The sequence below is a fragment of the Lepidochelys kempii genome, chromosome 2 (genome assembly GCF_965140265.1).
Source record: "Lepidochelys kempii isolate rLepKem1 chromosome 2, rLepKem1.hap2, whole genome shotgun sequence".
Lineage (NCBI taxonomy): Eukaryota > Metazoa > Chordata > Testudines > Cheloniidae > Lepidochelys > Lepidochelys kempii.
Genome location: NC_133257.1, coordinates 17,268,035 through 17,288,954, shown reverse-complemented (window position 1 = coordinate 17,288,954; position 20,920 = coordinate 17,268,035). Strand labels below are relative to the sequence as shown.

The window sequence follows — 20,920 nt, the reverse complement described above, 5'->3', positions numbered from 1 at the left end:
GCAGTACCTGATTAAACTACTAATAAATCCTATTAAAACTAATTTGTACTGAGAAAATTTAGAAATATATATAGTGGAGATTGTCTTGCTGTCACCTTATGAGTGTCCTATGCTTTTGAAAATAAACATAACTCCAGAACATTAAATCTATAGACAGTACACTGTAGTACCAATAACTACTGCTTTCATAAGGATTAACACTTCAATATTTATCAATCTTTAAACACTTAGAAATGATCTAAATTTACAGTAAATGTTGAATATTTGATGTTCTGGAAACAGTCTGAGCCCTAACTGATTTCCCATACTCTTTTTACAGTCTTCCCATTTAAATCCACTTGAACATGTTCCATATGGTAATTAAGAGTCTGCACTATTTGTTTAGAGCTAACCCCTGAAGAAGGAAAAACCTGATCTTTGCTCCCTGGACCTCAGATATGGCTGCCAAAGCCCACTTTGTAGAACACCAAATGCAAGGGAAAAAATTAGCTTGTGGTGTCATGAAGATGATGTACTGTTCTAGCACTGGTCTAGGACTCAGGAGATCAAGGTTCTCAGTTCAGCCACCAGAATAATGTAACTGGAGTCGATGTAGCATAGGGCGACTTACTGCAGAGTCTACACTGCACTGGGTCGACGGGAGAAACTCTCCCATTGACTTACCTTACGCTTTTTGTTCCGGTGGAGTACCGGAATCGACAGGAGAGCGATCTTAATGCCTAGGGGTGCTTGCTTTTGCAATGCTAGCCCTATTTTGCCAAGTTCATGTATTGGACAGGGAACCTGCAAGCAGGCATCTGCTTTGTAACAGGATAGGGCCTGACTTTAGATTGGGCCTTAGGCCTTGCACTAGGCCCTTATATCAGGCCTCAGGTCTCAGGCTCTCTCTTTCTACTACTCTGAAAACGTGGCTTCTATTGGACATGTACAATCATTTGTGCGTACCTAAATCTTGTGTATAAATCATGTATCTACCTGTGCACATGGCCTGTTGCTCTCACAAGGCAAATTAAGACTCTATCAGGTGATGTGTATATATATAAATATATTTGTCTGGAACATTGGGTATTTCCATACATTATGCATATGTAAATAATTATATGTGCCTAACTTTAGCAATCTGGAACAAAGTATTTAAAGCCTCACAACACCCTTATGAGAGAGCATATCTCCAGTTCCCTGGATAGGGAAATGAGGTACAGAGAGGCTGTTGCTTGTCAGGGATGCACAGTAAGTCTTGCTGGAAATAAAACCCAGAACTCCTGATCATAAATCCCATGCGATAAACAGTAGACTGTGCTCTCTTATTTGAAATGAGTAGTACCAAAGGTTTAACTTTCATTTTCAAAGCATTTTACAAAAATTAAACAATCCTTTGAACAACACAAAATTTCCATACCAGATTATGGCCAAACTCTGTGAAACATTGCATTTTTTAATGTAGTGTTGCAATTTAGATTTTCTTTTTTCTGTGTATTGAGCGTAATATTAAAGTATATTGAGTAGAGAATGCCTTTTCTAGGTTTTAGCCATACTTACTTATAATCAGGAAACAAAGACTATGTTCAGTGACAGTTAAGGCTGCATTAAGACACACGTAGGCACTCAAAACCTTAAAAGCAGGGAAATAAGATAAGGGGGAAAACTCCTGTTTCTTTCCATCTTCTCATTATTTACAATGTTGTTAGTATCTAGAACTTTATATGGCTTTCACTTCTGTGTCCAACAGATACCAAAAAGCAATACATACCCAACTTCATCAAATTTGCCCTCTAAAGTGAAACCTCAACAGTAACATCAGCAGTGTGAAAGCAAAATAAGTTCCAAAAGCATGTGACAAATGTGTCAAACTGTTGATGCAAGAGGCTGGGGTCACTGAGTTTTGCATGACAGTGAACTGAATAAAGTTGGGTTATGTATTGCTGTCTGATATGGGTTGGAGATGGAAGTGAATGCCTTTTGGAGGAAGTTTTAACAGTATTGTAATCAATGTAAAGATGGTAAGGAATACTGGAAACTTTTGTTAACTTGAAAGTATAAAAGTATGAACATACAAGGGTTTGAGTGGGTAGGATGGGTTTTGGTGCAACCTGAACTGTCACTAACCTTAATTCTTGTTTGTTAATTTCTCACACAATAGCAACTTGGGGGCCCAGAGGAGGGTTAAAGCCACTTTGTGGTAGGTGCTGTATAGAAACGTAGTAAAAAGTCTGCTGTCCAAAGAGAACTGATAGTCTATGGCTGTAAGCAAAATTGGGGCTTGAATTTGACAATGCAGCTGGTGACTGAAACAGGCAAATGGGAGTAAAGAGAAGGGTGGGAATACGAGCTAAGAATAAAAACAGAATTTTATGCATAGTAAGCAGTAGTATTATGATATATATTTAATTATTGACCCAGTCATATTCTCACTCACGTCATGTTTTGCTACTGACTTCGCTGGGGGGTAGGTCTGGGTGCTGTGTGTGCATTGGCATGTCCTGCAATACCTTGGTTGCAGCTTAGAAAGAACTACTGAAGACAGATGATACAGCAGCCTTAACCCTGCCCTCTTGGGATTGCCAGTCGTCAGTCACCCTCTCTGACGATCCCTCTGTACATACCCCATTACCAAACTACACTCTCCCAATATCCATTACTGTATATCAGACATCCATAACTACTAGTGGCTGAGGATAGGGAAAGGAATCTGGTAAACAGGTTGTGCAAAAAGGGGACAGAGTTAAGGTTGCAGTGTATGTTCTGTGATGTACAGTTGTTGTAATGGTAAAGATGTGTGGCTTAACTTTTAATTTTACTTTTGTGGATTTGTAGTCACCCTAACTGATTAAGTTTTTTTGCTTATTAATATAAGACATGCTAGTCCTGCAGTGCTTACAGTCCGTGTATAAAGTTTGTCTCATGAGATTCCCAACAAAATAATTGAACCTTAATATTTAAAATCTAGGTAGATTTTTGTAATTAGTTCTTGAAGAGGAAGTTTTATGAGCACATATAGTGAAAGATTACTTTGTGTGAAAACAAGACCCAGTTTTTTTTGCCATGAAAGCTAATGGAGAAAGAAGCATGGTGACAGAAACTTTTTGTTGTGAACCTCTGCTGGGGAAAGTTTTAAAGTGAGAATTCCTCGATAGGGGAAAAAATTTGAATCTCCTCAGGCCATGTCTATACTACTAGCTTATATCAGCACAGCAGCACTGATGCAGTTGCGTTGCTGTAAAATGGCTCATGTAGCTGCTATATGCTCACAGGAGAGAGCTTTCCCATCGACATAATAAAACCATCTACACGAGTGGTGGTAGCTATGTAAGTGGGAGAAGCTGTCCTGCCAACATAGTGCTGTGCACGCTACCACTTATGCTGGCAAAATTTATGTTGCTTCAGGGGCATGTGTGTTTTTTTTCACATCCCTGAGCAGCGTAAGTATTGCCAACGTAAGTGGTAGTGTAGACATGGCCTAAGCCAGTTAGCACTTTTTACCAGCATTATAGACTGAGTTACTGAAGTTTTCAAATCATGGTTTAAAGACTTCAAGTTACGTAAAATTCACCGTTGACACTAGTTTAAACATGCAAGTGACCATGCCCCATGCTGCAGAGGAAGGCAAAAAACTCCCAGGGTCTCTGCCAATCTGACCTGAAGGAGAATTCCTTCCCAACCCCAAATATGGTGATCAGTTAGATCCTGAGCATGTGGGCAAGACCTGCCCAACAGATTCCTGGGAAAGAATTCTCTGTAATAACTCAGAGCCCTCCCCATCTAACTATTCTGTCTGAATAATTTAGCTATGTAGTGAATGTGTGTATGTTGGCACAGGTGCTTTTAGGCCCTAATCCAGCGAACTGTTTAAGCACATGCTGATTATTGAGTGCTTTGCTGGACTGGGGCTTGAGTGAGGGTGGGATGTGCAAGTCCTTATTAGTTTAGACTGCACAGTTTACTCTTTATTAAATTAAAAACCTGTCTTGTCCATTTGACATTTTTAAAAAACAGTTTAAATAATGTCTTCATTTATCTGTAGAAGAAAAAGTATTCTTAAAACATTATTAATTCCAAAACTAGTTAAGGTTGCTGTATAACAGCATAGTTTACCCATCACTTTACAAAACCCACGCACTTGAAAGTAAAAATTGTAGGTAGACCTCAAATCTTGCATTATGTATGAAAACACATTCAAATCAAGAGTAAAGAACTTCATATTTCATCCCAGCATAAATAGTGATTAAAAAATCAGTTCTCAAAATGTAATTGTAAATCAGACTAAAAATGTATTCCTGTACATTGTCATATATTGAACAGCCTCAAATGTAAGTTAATTCATATATTTTCCCTCAGAAATTAATACTTTTCCTCCTAAAACACTATTAAAATTTCACCTTACTGATGTCAGCTTGTTCTTTGAAGGTACAGTAATTGTTAATGCTAACAGGCAGTCGTTGTCACACAAATTAATAGGCAGCAGGTTTAATACAAACAAGACGGAGTATTTTTTTTATCCACAGAACATAGTTAACTTGTGGAACTCATTGCCATGGGGTATTGTGATGACCAAAAGTATAATTAGATACAATTTAGATAAGAACTAGATAAGTTCAAGGAGGATAGGTCCAGCAATGGCTACTAGCCAAGATGGTCAGGGATACAACGCCATGATCAGGGACTTCCTCTGACTGCTAGTAGCTGGGGAGGGGAGGAGGAGTGGATCACTTAAACTGCCCTGTTCTATACACTCCCACTGAAGCGTCTGTACTGGCCAGTGTTGGAGACAGGCTACTGGGCTAGATGGACCATTGGTGTGACCAGTATGGTAGTTCTTATGTAAATCATCACCTTCTACTCATCTGTTATGAAAAAATGGTTCCTTTGTATCTTCAGCCATGTAGTAACTGTGTCAAAGATTGCATACAATTAGAAAATGTTTGCATGGATATTGTGTGAAACTTGAAAGTAAAAGTTTAAGCCAAGATCTTCAAAAGTGACTAGTGGTTTGTGGCTCAATTTTTTGGGTGCTCCAGTTGAGACATACTAAGGTCTAAATTCATCAAGTCACTTATGTCCCTCTTTTTCCTTGATTACATCACTAACTTAAAGCATAAACTACTCAGATGCTTAAAGTTAGGCATACGTTTAAGTATCTTGCTGAACTGGGATCTTAATTTGTCTCAAGCTAGGTGCCAAAATCCTTAGTTATTTCTGAAAATCTTGATTATAGCGTTTATTTTTAATGTCAAGCAGAGATGGATCTAGCCTCTTATTTGTGGCTATGTAAAATTAGGTTTTCCTCCTCCTGATTTTGGAAAGTATAAGGTGTATGGGGAGAGCAAGCTGCCCGTATGTGGGGAAGATTACTATGTGAAAAATGAGTAAATGTTTGTTGCTGAGACTGCACTTAAGCATTTCCGTGCTACAGATACACTTCTGGTTTTCTGACAGTTATACCTAGATTGTTCCCTACCCAAAACAATGTTCCAATATGCAAAATAGATTGGAAGTTAATAAGTTTCATAACACAGGTAAATCTTTGAAATGTTTCCAGAGAAACGTTTAGATTTACCCAGGTTATAAAACACAGGTAAGATCGTGGATAAGATCCTGTCTACTCTGTATGTGTTTGTAACAAGGAATAACTATGCTTTCTTGTATGGCTATATCTCAAGTGCAAGTCTGGTCTAAGGCCCCTTGTACACCCGAACAGTTTTACCAGGTTTTTAACTTGTTGGTGGCATTAGTTGGTTCCAGATGTGGTGTTTTTGTGTTATATTTGTTGAACAGTAACTCTGGATGTTAATGTTTCCCATCCAGTAGTCTAGGCTCTCACAAAGCTGTCCTGTAATCAGGTCAGATCTGTTTAGAGGATGCTATCTGCACAACATCTCATGTCTGTATCACCAGACTGAGTGGTCCTCTCTCCTCCTCGTTCTGTGTCCCATGCATGGATACGTTGCCTCACATGTTTTTCATATTGTTTTGTATGTATGCTGGGGACCTTTGATTTCCTGACTTTCCCAGAATGCACTGGTAAAAACAGTGAAGTCAGTGTTGGTGGTGGATGTGGATACATAAGTTTGACACTTGGTTTTGATGTGGAAAAAGCTGCTGGATGGATGTAGCTCAACCATATTTATTGCAACTGTGTCAGATAAATGTGTAACCTGGCTAGTTTAATAATTGTAGTGTAGAGATAGCCTTAGTTAAAGAAGGGGTATGTGTGATATGGCACATGATTGTGGGCTGGGAGCACATCACAGGGTAGAAAATTAAAGCTGCTTGGAACGTCAGCCTAGTAGGGATTTAGGAGCAAGCATTCTGAGTCTTGTGAAACTACAGAGTGGAATATTACACTTTCATTGGGTGTAATTGCCCAAAAATGTTATATTACACTCAGTGTAATAGTAGGCATCCTTCAGTCTTGAGAGACCATGGTACTTGAGAGAGTATTACACTCTCTCAGAACTAAATATAATCCGATTTTCCTGACATGAGTTATGAAAAAGCCATCTTAAAGTTGTGGCCCCTGTCATTACTATTTATAGCGTGATAGTTCTTTCTATATTAAGTGGACAAGTGTAAGAAAAACATATAACTTTTTTTTATTGAAGTTAAGGAGGCTATGATGAAAAATCTAATTTTGGACCAATCAACCTTGGCAGTGTACATCTTGAAGCAATATTGTGTATCCTACTCCAGTTTGGTTATTGCTTGCCTAGCTTACTTTAATAAAGCAAGGTCAGAAACACAATAACTTCTGTCAACAACTTGTCTTTGTGAAACGATAACTTTCTGAATTTCTTAATTATGGTTTGTGACAGGGTGGCATTTGGGACTGATATAAATAAGATGATAAAATATGTATGTTGTATCTTTGTATTAATCCCCATATCTTTATCCCAGAGATGATGATCATGAGTTTTATGGCAGCTGACAAACACATTGGCAGGTACTACCTGCATTTTTAAAAGCTCAGAAGATACACCTTTAGAAAGCTTTTACTGTTACTTTCACTAGACAGCTTTACTTCACAAGGGTAGCACTGTGTATGTGCTGATAAGTTACTTTTATTTTTTTGGTTGAAAAACATAAGAATGGCCCTACTGGGTCAGACCAAAGGTCCATCTAGCCCTGTATCCTGTCTTCCAACAGTGGCCAGTGCTAGGTGCTTCACAGGGAATGAACAGAACAGGTAATCATCAAGTGATCCATCCCCTCTTGCTCATTCTCAGCTTCTGGCAAACAGAGGCTAGGGACGCCATTCCTTCCCATCCTGGCTAATAGCCACTGATGGACCTATCCTCCATGAATTTATCTAGTTCTTTTTTTTTGAACCCTGTTATGGTCTTGGCTTTCACGACATTCTCTGGCAAGGAGTTCCACAGGTTGACTGTGTGTTGTGTGAAGCAATACTTCCTTTCATTTGTTTTAAACCTGCTGCCTATTAATTTCATTTGGTGACCCCCTAGTTCTTGTGTTATGAGAAGTAGGAAACAACACTTTCTCTAAACCTCATGATTTATAGACCTCAATCATATTCCTCCTTTGCCATCTCTTTTCCAAGCTGAAAAGTCCCAGTCTTATTAATCTCTCCTCATACGGAAGCCGTTCCATACCCCTAATAATTTTTGTTGCCCGTTTCTGAACCTTTTCCAATTCCAATATATCTTTTTTGAGATGGGGTGACTGCATCTGCACACAGTATTCAAGATGTGGGCGTACCATAGATTTATATAGAGGCAACATGTTATTTTCTGTCCTATTATCTATCCCTTTCTTAATTATTCCCAGCATTTTGTTTGTTCCCAACATTATTCCCAACTTAAAAGATTTTCAGTATTGACCATTTTTCTTTGCTACAAATTCTTCACTTTTATGTTTGACTTAAACCTACATCATTATTCATTTTAAAACTTTATCAGATGACAGCATGATGGCAGAAATTGTCTATTCTAGAATTCTGATGGGAAGTAAGATGCAATTTATACATGCCCAACTTTGAACAATATCTGTCGGAAAGGCAGACTGTGACAGTGACGGGGAATATAGAGATTTCAAGGATGGATGTTGATTTCCCGCAAGCCAAATTCAAATACAGATTTCCCCCGCGTATGATGATAAATTGAATCAGGGTGATTGAAATTAGGATAAAAATGTTTGGGTTTTTTTGGAGATTTGTGTTTTCCTAGGTGCTGGAATACTATGAATATGATAGTAGTATAAATAACTAGGTTTTCCCTCCTGCAACAGCTGAAAATTTCTCTTGGGTTAATTGCAGATATACTTACCTGGAAAAAAAAAATCTCAATGTAGTTGATCTTTGCAGACATTTGAGTTTGGTGAATAATAATGTTTTAGATTCTTTATCAATCATTTTTATATACAGAATAATTTTTGCTATTGACTGAATCAAAAAACGTGTCCATCTAATGTTTGAAACAACCATTTAAAAATTTTGTATTTAACAGCTTAAGAAGGTGGGGAGCGAGAGCAGGATTGAATGCCAGAGGAATTGTGGTTTTGAAGAGCAAAACAAAAGTGTGGCCAGAAAGCCAGGAAACCCAAGAGCTTGAAAGATTGGGTAATGAATGTCTGTAATGAAGTGTGTTTTTGTGGAGACGCTGTGAAGTCACAAATGGAAGGCGTTAGTCAGAAGTTTGGAACTGAGAGCATACGGCATAGGGGTATTAAACATTGAATAGATCAAGACTTGCAGAGTAATGAAATTGTACCCAGCAGTACCACATAATTGTCAAACTCTATAAATTCACAAGGTGGCACCATAAAATAATTAGAGCTCTGCTTTATTTTCTTTCTCCGTTTAAAAAGTGTCACTAAAACCTATGAAGTAGTGGAATACAATCTAATTAAGGAAACCTTTCTTCAGTCAACAAGATATCTTTAAAATCTCCAAACTAATAAGACCTCATTTTCTCAATAAATTCCATTTTTGTGGGACCCACACTTCATCTCAGATCCCTAGTTGTGAGGGTTTTGATTCTTGAGGGCAGAAGATGTGTGGTGAACAAGCCATGCCCTACTGGCCATTACATGCCCTACTGTGCAGAGTATAAATACTGCCTTTCAAATGTTCTAGTGAGTTCCTTCTTGACTGTGGTCAGTGAGTAGCCTGCCTCATTGGCCATAGCTCCAGCTTTTCTTTAGACCCTAACAGTTCCTCATTTTGTATCTTCCAGTCAGGTGTGGTATGATTGTTGAAATCTTTCACTTGAGTGCTTTGATAGATTCCCGTGGTGATTTGGTGCATGCCTTGGCGTTCAGATGCCACTGGTTGTTGGTGCCTGGCAGCTCTTCCATGCTCAGTCACGTTCATTCTTTAAGCTAGTACCTTGGAGCTTTGAAGATTGCATTCCCCGGGCCTCTTGAATCAGCCAGTTGGAACTTCAGGAAGTGTTTTAAGATGCTTTAGGCTCCCCCATTCCCTACATGATTCCAGCTACTTGAGTTTAGGTATGGTGAGTCTTTTTGCTATGGGCTGCTGTTTGAATTCAGATGATCTGGAGCACTTGGACATCAGATACTTCTACTGAGGAACAAGAGGACAATAACTCCCCAAGGAAGGTGCTGTCTTTCCAGGTTCTTTACAGATGCTGTCAAAGGCAATTGATTTTTGAGCTTAAATCAGTTCAGAAATCTGAAAAGCTCTAAATTGAAGGTATCTCATCACTGAACCTTTGTTCAGTTGGGTTGCTGTGACTTTGTGCCTATTTTTTACTAGATAATAGAGGAAATCATGGTAGAGCCTTCACACAGCTGTCCTAGTCTCAAAGGCAGTTGAGGAAAAAGTGCAGCTTATCCCCCCATGTCCATGTGAGAGCGTAGTGGTGAAGGCAACCACAGCTAGAAGACTGGCCACACCTGTGGTACGGTACCCCATGATTGTGAACTGCAGAATGGGGTTCATCAGGACATACTATTTACCAGCCTGTTGCTGCAACTGTGTAACATGAATTACCAGTTCTTTCTGACCAATGTCCAGATGAAGTCATGGAAGAAGGCTTCTACCTAGATCAGTTTGCTTCTCCAAAGAAAGGTCAGGAACTTAGGAAGGAATTCTGTGAGGACACACATCTGGCCTGGAATCAGGTTCAAACAGGATTTGAAGCAGGTGAGATGGTGGAGGCCACTGTCTCAGGTTGAAAGCTGATCTGCTTAGTTGCAGGTATCTAGATTACATCAGACCATCCTTCCTTTCACTAGAAACAGAATTTCACTGTGATGTTGGTATCGGTTTTTTGCTGAGGGCAAAAGAAACAGACCACCCAGCATTCTCTTGGGTCTGTATTTCTGATTGTGCCCTTCCCTCGAGAAAGAGAAGGGAAAGGTGAAGCAGATAGTTTCAATCAAATTTTATTCTACACTGAAGTCAGTGGGACTTAAGCACTTGTGTAAATATGGCCATGAAGAGGCATAGATGTAAATATATGTTTAAGTGGCTTCTTGAGTTGGGCCCTAAATGAGCATTTAGGTAAGGACACATCATAGTTTTGTACTAGATGTAATAGCTGAACAGTTAAACTAATCTGGAGTATGTGTTCTGGTGACTCAAGTCATTGAGTTCTAAGGTCCAGTACCTGTACTGGTTCAATGAATATCTCCTGTGCAGAAAAAAGATAAAAGTTAATAAGGTGGTCAAGGTGCATCTTAGGGTATGTCTGCACTACGAAATTAGGTCGAATTTATAGAAGTCGGTTTTTTTGAAATCGGTTTTATATATTCGAGTGTGTGTGTCCCCACAGAAAATGCTCTAAGTGCATTAAGTGCATTAACTCGGCGGAGCGCTTCCACAGTACTGAGGCAAGCGTCGACTTCTGGAGCGTTGCACTGTGGGTAGCTATCCCACAGTTCCCGCAGTCTCCGCTGCCCATTGGAATTCTGGGTTGATATCCCAATGCCTGATGGGGCTAAAACATTGTCGCGGGTGGTTCTGGGTACATATCGTCAGGACCCCGTTCCCACCCTCCCTCCTCCCGTGAAAGCAAGGGCAGACAATCATTTCGCGCCTTTTTTGTCTGCTGCCAGCCAAAGATGTAAAGGATAGATGGAGTGGGTCAGAACAAGAAATAGACCAGATTTGTTTTGTACTCATTTTCCTCCTCCCCTGTCTAGATCACACTGCAGTCAGTCACAGAGAAGGCGCAGCGAGGTTAATCTAGCCATGTATCAATCAGAGGCCAGGCTAACCTCCTTGTTCCAATAACAACGATAACTTTGGTGCACCATTTCTTATTGGAACCCTCCGTGCAGTCCTGCCTGAAATACTCCTTGATGTACAGGCACACCCTTTGTTGATTTTAGCTCCCTGAAGCCAACCCTGTAAGCCGTGTCGTCAGTCGCCCCTCCCTCCGTCAGAGCAACGGCAGACAATCGTTCCGCGCCTTTTTTCTGTGCGGACGCCATACCAAGGCAAGCATGGAGGCCGCTGAGCTCATTTTGGCAATTAGGAGCACATCAACCACCACACGCATTATCCAGCAGTATATGCAGCACCAGAACATGGCAACGCGATACCGGGCGAGGAGGCGACGTCAGCGCGGTCCCGTGAGTGATCAGGACATGGACACAGATTTCTCTGAAAGCATGGGCCCTGCCAATGCATGCATCATGGTCACGCAATCAAAGATCTGCTGATATCAAGGGTAGTGACCCTGGGAAATGTGCAGGTCATAGTGGATGGCTTTGCTGCAATGGGATTCCCTAACTATGGTGGGGCTATAGACGGAACCCATATCCCTATCTTGGCACCAGAGCACCAAGCCGCCGAGTACATAAACCGCAAGGGGTACTTTTCGATAGTGCTGCAAGCTCTGGTGGATCACAAGGGACGTTTCACCAACATCAACGTGGGATGGCCGGGAAAGGTGCATGACGCTCGCATCTTCAGGAATTCTGGTCTGTTTCAAAAGCTGCAGGAAGGGACTTTCTTCCCAGACCAGAAAATAACTGTTGGGGATGTTGAAATGCCTATATGTATCCTTGGGGACCCAGCCTACCCCTTAATGCCATGGCTCATGAAGCCGTACACAGGCAGCCTGGACAGTGGTCAGGAGCTGTTCAACTACAGGCTGAGCAAGTGCAGAATGGTGGTAGAATGTGCATTTGGACGTTTAAAGGCGCGCTGGCGCAGTTTACTGACTCACTTAGACCTCAGCGAAACCAATATTCCCACTGTTATTACTGCTTGCTGTGTGCTCCACAATATCTGTGAGAGTAAGGGGGAGACGTTTATGGCGGGGTGGGAGATTGAGGCAAATCGCCTGGCTGCTGGTTACGCGCAGCCAGACACCAGGGCGGTTAGAAGAGCTCAGGAGGGCGCGGTACGCATCAGAGAAGCTTTGAAAACCAGTTTCATGACTGGCCAGGCTACGGTGTGAAAGTTCTGTTTGTTTCTCCTTGATGAAACCCCCCGCCCCTTGGTTCACTCTACTTCCCTGTAAGCTAACCACCCTCCCCTCCTCCCTTCAATCACCGCTTGCAGAGGCAATAAAGTCATTGCTGCTTCACAGTCATGCATTCGTTATTCATTCATCACACAAATAGGGAGATGACTACCAAGGTATCCCAGGAGGGTTGGTGGAGGAGGGAAGGAAAATGCCACACAGCACTTTAAGCACAGCACTTTAAAAGTTTACAACTTTAAAATTTATTGAATGACAGCCTTCTTTTTTTGGGGCAATCCTCTGTTGTGGAGTGGCTGGTTGGCCGGAGGCCCCCCCACCGCGTTCTTGGGCGTCTGGGTGTGGAGGCTATGGAACTTGGGGAGGAGGGCGGTTGGTTACAGAGGGGCAGCGGTGGCAGTCTGTGCTCCAGCTGCCTTTGCTGCAGCTCAACCATACGCTGGAGCATTCTGGTTTGGTCCTGCAGCAGCCTCAGCATTGAATCCTGCCTCCTCTCATCACGCTGCCGCCACATTTGAGCTTCAGCCCTGTCTTCAGCCCGCCACTTACTCTCTTCAGCCCGCCACTTACTCTCTTCAGCCCTCCACCTCTCCTCCCGGTCATTTTGTGCTTTCCTGCACTCTGACATTATTTGCCTCCACACATTCGTCTGTGCTCTGTCAGTGTGGGAGGACAGCATTAGCTCGGAGAGCATTTCATCGCGAGTGCGTTTTTTTTTCTTTCTAAGCTTCACTAGCCTCTGGGAAGGAGAAGATCCTGTGATCATTGAAACACATGCAGCTGGTGGAGAAAAAAAAAGGGACAGCGGTATTTAAAAAGACACATTTTATAAAACAGTCGCTACACTCTTTCAGGGTAAACCTTGCTGTTAACATTACATACATAGCACATGTGCTTTCGTTACAAGGTCGCATTTTGCCTCCTCCCACCGCGTGACTACCCCCTCAACCTTCCCCCCCTCCCTGTGGCTAACAGCGGGGAACATTTCTGTTCAGCCACAGGCAAACAGCCCAGCAGGAATGGGCTATACTGAGTGTCCCTGAAGAAAAGCACCCTATTTCAACCAGGTGACCATGAATTATATCTCACTCTCCTGAGGATAACACAGAGAGAGAAAGAACGGATTTTGGTTGAATGCCAGCAAACATACACTGCAATGCTTTGTTCTACAGTGATTCCCGAATATGTGTTACTGGCCTGGAGTGATAGTGTCCTACCATGAAGGACGAAATAAGGCTGCCCTCCCCAGAAACCTTTTGCAAAGGCTTTAGGACTACATCTAGGAGAACCGCAAATGCCAGGGCAAAGTAATCCTTTCACATGCTTGCTTTTAAACCATGTATAGCATTTTAAAAGGTACACTCACCAGAGGTCCCTTCTCCGCCTGCTGGGTCCAGGAGGCAGCCTTGGGTGGGTTCGGGGGGTACTGGCTCCAGGTCTAGGGTGAGAAACAGTTCCTGGCTGTCGGGAAAACCGGTTTCTCTGCTTGCTTGCTGTGAGCTATCTACAACCTCCTCCTCCTCCTCATCTTCTTCGTCCCCAAAACCTGCTTCCGTATTGCCTCCATCTCCATTGAAGGAGTCAAACAACACGGCTGGGGTAGTGGTGGCTGAACCCCCTAAAATGGCATGCAGCTCATCATAGAAGCGGCATGTTTGGGGCTCTGACCCAGAGCGGCTGTTCGCCTCTCTGGTTTTCTGGTAGGCTTGCCTCAGCTCCTTCAGTTTCACGCGGCACTGCTTCGTGTCCCTGTTATGGCCTCTGTCCTTCATGCCCTGGGAGATTTTCACAAAGGTTTTGGCATTTCGAAAACTGGAACGGAGTTCTGATAGCACGGATTCCTCTCCCCAAACAGCGATCAGATCCCATACCTCCCGTTTGGTCCATGCTGGAGCTCTTTTGCGATTCTGGGACTCCATCATGGTCACCTGTGCTGATGAGCTCTGCATGGTCACCTGCAGCTTGCCACGCTGGCCAAACAGGAAATGAGATTCAAAAGTTCGCGGTTCTTTTCCTGTCTACCTGGCCAGTGCATCTGAGTTGAGAGTGCTGTCCAGAGCGATCAGAATGGAGCACTCTGGGATAGCTCCCGGAGGCCAATACCATCGAATTGTGTCCACAGTACCCCAAATTCGAGCTGGCAACGTCGATTTAAGCGCTAATCCACTTGTCAGGGGTGGAGTAAGGAAATCGATTTTAAGAGCCCTTTAAGTCGAAATAAAGGGCTTCACTGTGTGGACGGGTGCAGGTTTAAATCGATTTAACGTTGCTAAATTCGACCTAAAGTCCTAGTGTAGACCAGGGCTAAAAGTAGCTGATTACTGTTTACCTTATTGAATCACATTGAGATCAGACTAGATGATCACAGTGGTCCCTTCTGGCCTTGGAATCCATGGGAATCTGCACATTTTCACATTTTTGGAGCTCCTTCTTGCTATGATCTCATTTTTGTGTCCGTTCTTGAAGTATAATCTTTATGGGCCATTAACTAGGGAATCTTTACCTTTTCATTGGTATGCCCAATTTCTAACCATATTAAATTAGCACATGTCCCTTCTGTCTGTAACTTGGTTCTCATCTGATTACCTTGTCTGTATGCTCATGACCAAGTTAAATCTGTTCTGTGAATCTCTCTGCTATAAATTTCACATTTATGTATTTTGTGTACAGTGGCAAATTGGAATTTGTATCTATGTATTAACATTAACAATATGGCCAGAATATCTACATAAACATATATACTAGGGCTGTCGATTTAATCTTAATATTTGCACTTTAAAACAAAAGAAATAGTATTTTTCAGTCCACCTCATACAAGTACTGTAGTGCAATCTCTTTATCATGAAAGTATAACTTACAGATGTGACCAAAAAAAAAAAAAATTGCGTAATTGCACTCAAAAATAAAACAATGTAAAACTTTAGAGCCTATAAGTCCACTCAATCCTACTTCTTGTTCAGCCAATCGCTAAGACAAACAAGTTTGTTTACATTTACGGGAGATTCTGCTGCCTGCTTCTTATTTACAATGTCACCTGAAATTGAGAACATGTGTTCGCATGGCACTTTTCTTGCCAGCATTGCAAGGTATTTATGCGCCAGATATGCTAAATATTTGTATGCCCCTTTATGCTTTGGTCACCATTCCAGAGGACATGCTTCCATGCTGATGATGCTTATTTAAAAAAAATAATGCATTAATTAAATTTGTGACTGAACTCCTTGGGGAAGAATTGTATGTCTCCTGTTCTGTTTTACTCTCATTCTTAAAAATATATTTCATGTTACAGCATGTTACAGTCGGATGATGACACAGCACATGTTCATTTTAAGAACATTTTCACAGCAGACTTGACAAAACGCAAAGAATGTACCAATGTGAGATTTGTAAAAATAGCTACAGCGCTGGACCCAAGGTTTAAGAATCTGAAATGCCTTCCAAAATCTGAGAGTGATGAGTTGTGGAGAATGCTTTCAGAAGCCTTAAAGGAGCAACACTTTGATGTGGAAACTACAGAACCTGAACCACCAAAAAAGAAAATCAACCTTCTGGTAGCATCTGACTCAGAAGATGAAAATGAACATGTCTTGTTCCACTCAGCTTTTGATGGTTATCGAGCAGAACCCATCATCAGCATGGACGCATGTCCTCTGGAATGATGGTTGAAGCATGAAGGGATATATGAATCTTTAGTGCATCTGGCATGTAAATATCTTGCAATGCTGGCTACACCAGTGCCATGCGAACAGCTGTTTTCACTTTCAGGTGACGTAAACAAGAAGTGGGCAGCATTATCTCCTGCAAATTGTAACCAAACTTGTTTGTGTGAGCAGTTGGCTGAAGTAGGACTGAGTGGACTTGTAGGCTCTAAAGTTTTACATTGTTTTATTTTTGAATGCAGTTATGTAACAAAAAAAATCTACATCTGTAAATTACACTTCCACGATAGAGATTGCACTACAGTACTTGTATGAGGTGGATTGAAAAATACTATTTCTTTTGTTTTAAAGTGTAAATATTTATAATAAAAATAATATAAAGTGACCATTGTCAACTTTGTATTGATTTCAGTTACAACACAATATATTCAAAAATGTAGAAAACAACCAAAAATATTTAAATAAATGGTATTCTATTATTTAACAGCGCAATTAATCACGGTTAATTTTTTAATCACTTCACAGCCCTAATATATACCTATATGTTCAGTATATTTGATTTATTTTGTAATTTGGAAAATATACCCAAATGTCTCTAGGTGTGCACACCTAAGTTCCTTCTAAGCTGTGTGGCTGTGCATCTGCCTATTAAGCCCCGCGCAGAGGCTCAGGGTTGTGGTGTGGAGAGGCACCTCTCCCTCACCATGGACTTGCTGGGGAATAGGAGTGCCTCGGCCCCAACCCAGCTCCGGCATGGACCTGCCGCGGCCAGGGGAGAGGTGCCTGTTCCTCCGCAGCCCAGGTAATGCTGTGGGGAGGGAGAGTCGGGGGGGGAGAGTGTGTGTGTGTCTCTCTTCTTCTCCTCCTCCTCTCCCTCCCCCCCAACATAGCCCCTGGGAAGCCTGGAGCCCTCTGCCCCATCCCTGAAACCTCCATCCCCGGAGCCTGCACTCCACCTCCCCGCACCCCAATCTTCTTCCCCAGCCCTGAGCCCCCGTCCCACACTCTGAACCCCTCAGCCACTCCCCCCCCACTTGAATTTTGTTACGTGCACCAATATGGAGGTGATGTGTGACACATCATCTCCATATTGGTGCACGTGACAAAATTAATTCTGCACATGCGTGGGAAAAATTAGACTGATTAGAGATTCTAAAAACACTTGAATATACATAACTTACAGGCACAGTCCTCTTGAAGCTGGTGAAACTACTCATGTGACTAAAAATTAAATTCTTGTAAATTTTTGCAGAATTAAACCTTAAATTTTGAGGGACAGTGAAATACAAGTGGCAGCTGCCATTTGACTGGTTATTCTCACTATTTGCAAACCAAAATAGGAGTCTGTAGAAATGGATTTGTGAAATGATGAAAGAAAACACAATTATAGTGGTGGTAGCTTAAGTTGCCACCTTCATAGGAGAATGCGCGCAAAAGAGTGTCACCTAAACAAAACTGACCATTAAAAACTGACAGGGAATTCAAGCCTTTTAGTCAATACTGCTTTGTTACCATGGTGAAAACTAAGTTTTGACCATATGTCAGGCTGGAAATGTCAGATCCAAGATATTCATACTCAGAACCTTTCAAGGAAAATTAGTGTCTGATCTTCATCTCAGCAGGACCTTTGCTTCCTGGCTCCTTCAACTTTTAAAATATCAGTCATCTTAAATAAACAAAACAATTACAAAAACATGAACATGGGTTCATACTTAAGTATCTATATAACTCCATGGTGATGCCAATGTGTGTGTTTCATTTCAAAATCTAATGCTATTCTTTTTTAATTGAAAAATTACCTTTTATCCATGAAAAAGTAAAAATTCTATTCGAGAGACAGAGTAGGTGAGTTAATCTTTTGGACCAACTTCTCTGGAGAAAGACAAGCTTGAAGCTACGCAAGACCCTCGGACCAACATGGCTACAACACTATAAACAAAATTCTATTTAGGAATTTGTGCTTAAGAATTTATTTTAATAGCAGTTTTGTACAAACATCGATTGTGGTAGTTTCTACTTCCATATCCTCATTTGTTAGCCACCCTGCCATTACCCCTGAGCTCCTCATTACCTTTATTAAAAACTGAATCAAAGTATTTGCTTATATGTTGGACCATGCCTAGATTCTTTAATCTCCGCCCTGTCCTCAGTGCCTAGCTGTCTCATTTCTTGTTTCCTTGGAGTATTTTATAGCATGCATATTTATTTCTTTCTCTAAGGTATGTCTACACTATGAAATTAGGTCGATATTATAGAAGTTTATTTTTAGAAATTGATTTTATCCAGTCGATTGCATATGTCCACACTGAGTGCATTGTCGGCAGAGTATGTCCTCACTACCGTGGCTAGCATTGACTTACGGGGCGGTGCACTGTGGGTAGCTATCCCACAGTTCCCGCAGTCTCTGCCACCCATCGGAATTCTGGGTTAAGCTCTCAATGCCTGAGGGGGAAAAAACATTGTCGTGGGTGGTTTTGGGTACACGTCATCAGTTGCCCCTCCCTTCATGAAAGCAATGGCAGACAATCATTTTGCACCTTCTTTCCGTGTGGACGCCATACTGCTTTCAGCAGAGGTTCAGTAGGACTGCTAACTGTCATCATGCATTGCTTCCACTGCAACTCTGCTCTGCTGCTATCTCAATAGCGAATTTCTCCATGTTGTCTGTCATGGGCTCTTCCTCAGGAAACCTGCGCAGTGCTACGGTGCTTCATCCACCGCTTCTGCTGCAACTCTGCTCTCCTGCTTTCGTGAATCCACCTCGCAGGTCCTCTCGTCCTTCTGTATAAATATCTATTCTCGTGGCATCTATCATCAGCCACCGCTTCTGCTGCAACTCTGCTCTCCTGCAGACACCATACCATGGCAAGCATGGAGCCCACTCAGATCACCGCGGCAGTTATGAGCATTGTAAACACCTCGCACATTATCCTGCAGTGTGTGCAGAACCACAACCTGCAAAAGCAGGAGAGGAGGCGATGGCTGCGTGGTGACGAGAGTGATGAGGACATGGACACAGACTTCTCTCAAAGTATGAGCCCTGGCAGTTTGAACATCCTGGTGGCAACGGGGCAGGCTCATGCCATGGAATGCTGATTCTGGGCCCGGGAAACAAGCACAGACTGGTGGGATTGCATAGTGTTGCAGGTCTGGGATGATTCTCAGTGGCTGCAAAACTTTCGCATGAGTAAGGGCACTTTCATGGAATTTTGTGACTTGCTTTTCCCTGCCCTGAAGCGCAAGAATACCAAGATGAGAGCAGCCCTCACAGTTGAAAAGCAAGTGGCGATAGCCCTTTGGAAGCTTGCAGCACCAGACAGTTGGGAATCAATTTGGAGTGGGCAAATCTACTGTGGGGGCTGCTGTGATCCAAGTAGCCAACACAGTCTCTGAGCTGCTGCTATCAAGGGTAGTGACTCTGGGAAATGTGCAGGTCATAGTGGATGGCTTTGCTGCAATGGGATTCCGTAACTGTGGTGGGCAGATAGAACGCATATCCGTATCTTGGGACCGAATCACCTTGGCAGCCAGTACGTAAACCGCAAGGGATACTTTTAAATGGTGCTGCAAGTACTGGTGGATCACAAGGGACGTTTCACTGACATCAACATGGGATAGCCAGGAAAGGTACATGACGCTCGCATCTTCAGGAATTCTGGTCTGTATGAACAGCTGCAAGAAGGAGCTTACTTCCCAGACCAGAAAATTACTGTTGGGGATGTTGAAATGCCTATAGTTATCCTCAGGGACCCAGCCTACCCCTTAATGCCATGGCTCATGAAGCTACACAGGCACCCTGGACAGTAGTAAGGAGCAGTTCAGCTTTCAGCTGAGCAAGTGCAGAATGGTGGTAGAATGTGCATGTGGACGTTTAAAAGCTTGCTGTCACAGTTTACTGACTCGGTCAGACCTCAGCGAAACCAATATTCCCATTGTTATAACTGCTTGCTGTGTGCTCCACAATATCTGAGAGAGTAAGGGGGAGACGTTTATGGCAGGGTGGGAGGTTGAGGCAAATTTCCTGGCCACTGATTACACGCAGCCAGACACCAGGGCGATTAGAAAAGCACAGCAGCGTGTGCTGCGCATCAGAGAAGCTTTGAAAACCAGTTTCATAACTGGCCAGGCTACAGTGTGACAATTCTGTTTGTTTCTCCTTAATGAAAACCCACCCCCTTTGTTCACTCTACTTCCCTGTAAGCCAACCGCCCTCCCCCTTTGGATCACCGCTTGCAGGGCAATAAAGTCATTGTTTCAAAATTATGCATTCTTTATTAATTCATCACACAAATAGGGGGATAACTGCCAAGATAGCTGGGAGGGATGGGTGAGGAGGGAAGGACAAGGCCACACTGTACTTCACTTCAAAACTTATTGAATGTCAGCCTTCTGTTGCTTGGCCCTCCCGCTCCCCCCGCCCTGCGTTCTTGGGCATCTGGCTGGGGAGGCTATGGAACTTGAGGAGGAGGGCGGGCAATTACCCAGGGGCTGCAGCAGCAATCTGTGCTTCTGCTGCCTTTCCAGACGCTGGAGCATATCAGTTTGATCCCCCAGTAGTCTCAGCATTGCATCCTGCCGCCTCCTCATCACGCTGCTGCCACCTCTCCTCTTGCTCCTGCAACCGCTCATCTTGCTTGTCCCTCCTGTTCTCTCATTCATTTTCTGCTTTCCTGGACTCTGCCATGGTTTTCCTCTACGCATTCTGCTGAGCTCGTTCAGTGCTGGAGGACTGCATGAGCTCAGAGAACATTTCATCGTGAGTGCATTTTTTTTCCTCCTTCTTATCTGCACTAGCCTCTGGGATGGAGATGAAAGCGGAGCATTGAAACATTTGTAGCTGCGGGAGGAAAAAAA

At 42.6% G+C, this 20,920-nt stretch overlaps 1 protein-coding gene across 7 annotated transcripts in view; it reads left to right on the top strand.

The window, feature by feature from the left end:
- Nucleotides 1-20,920, top strand: part of EFR3A (EFR3 homolog A) — a 189,976-nt gene that overhangs the window by 25,072 nt on the left and 143,984 nt on the right. Inside the window, exon 3 of one of the 7 annotated variants that reach the window (XM_073330120.1) lies at nt 8,457-8,569. The exons of the other annotated variants lie outside the window; for them this stretch is intronic. The gene's annotated coding sequence lies outside the window, so the exon portion shown is untranslated. The remainder of the gene's footprint in view (nt 1-8,456; nt 8,570-20,920) is intronic. 7 annotated transcript variants of the gene reach the window in all.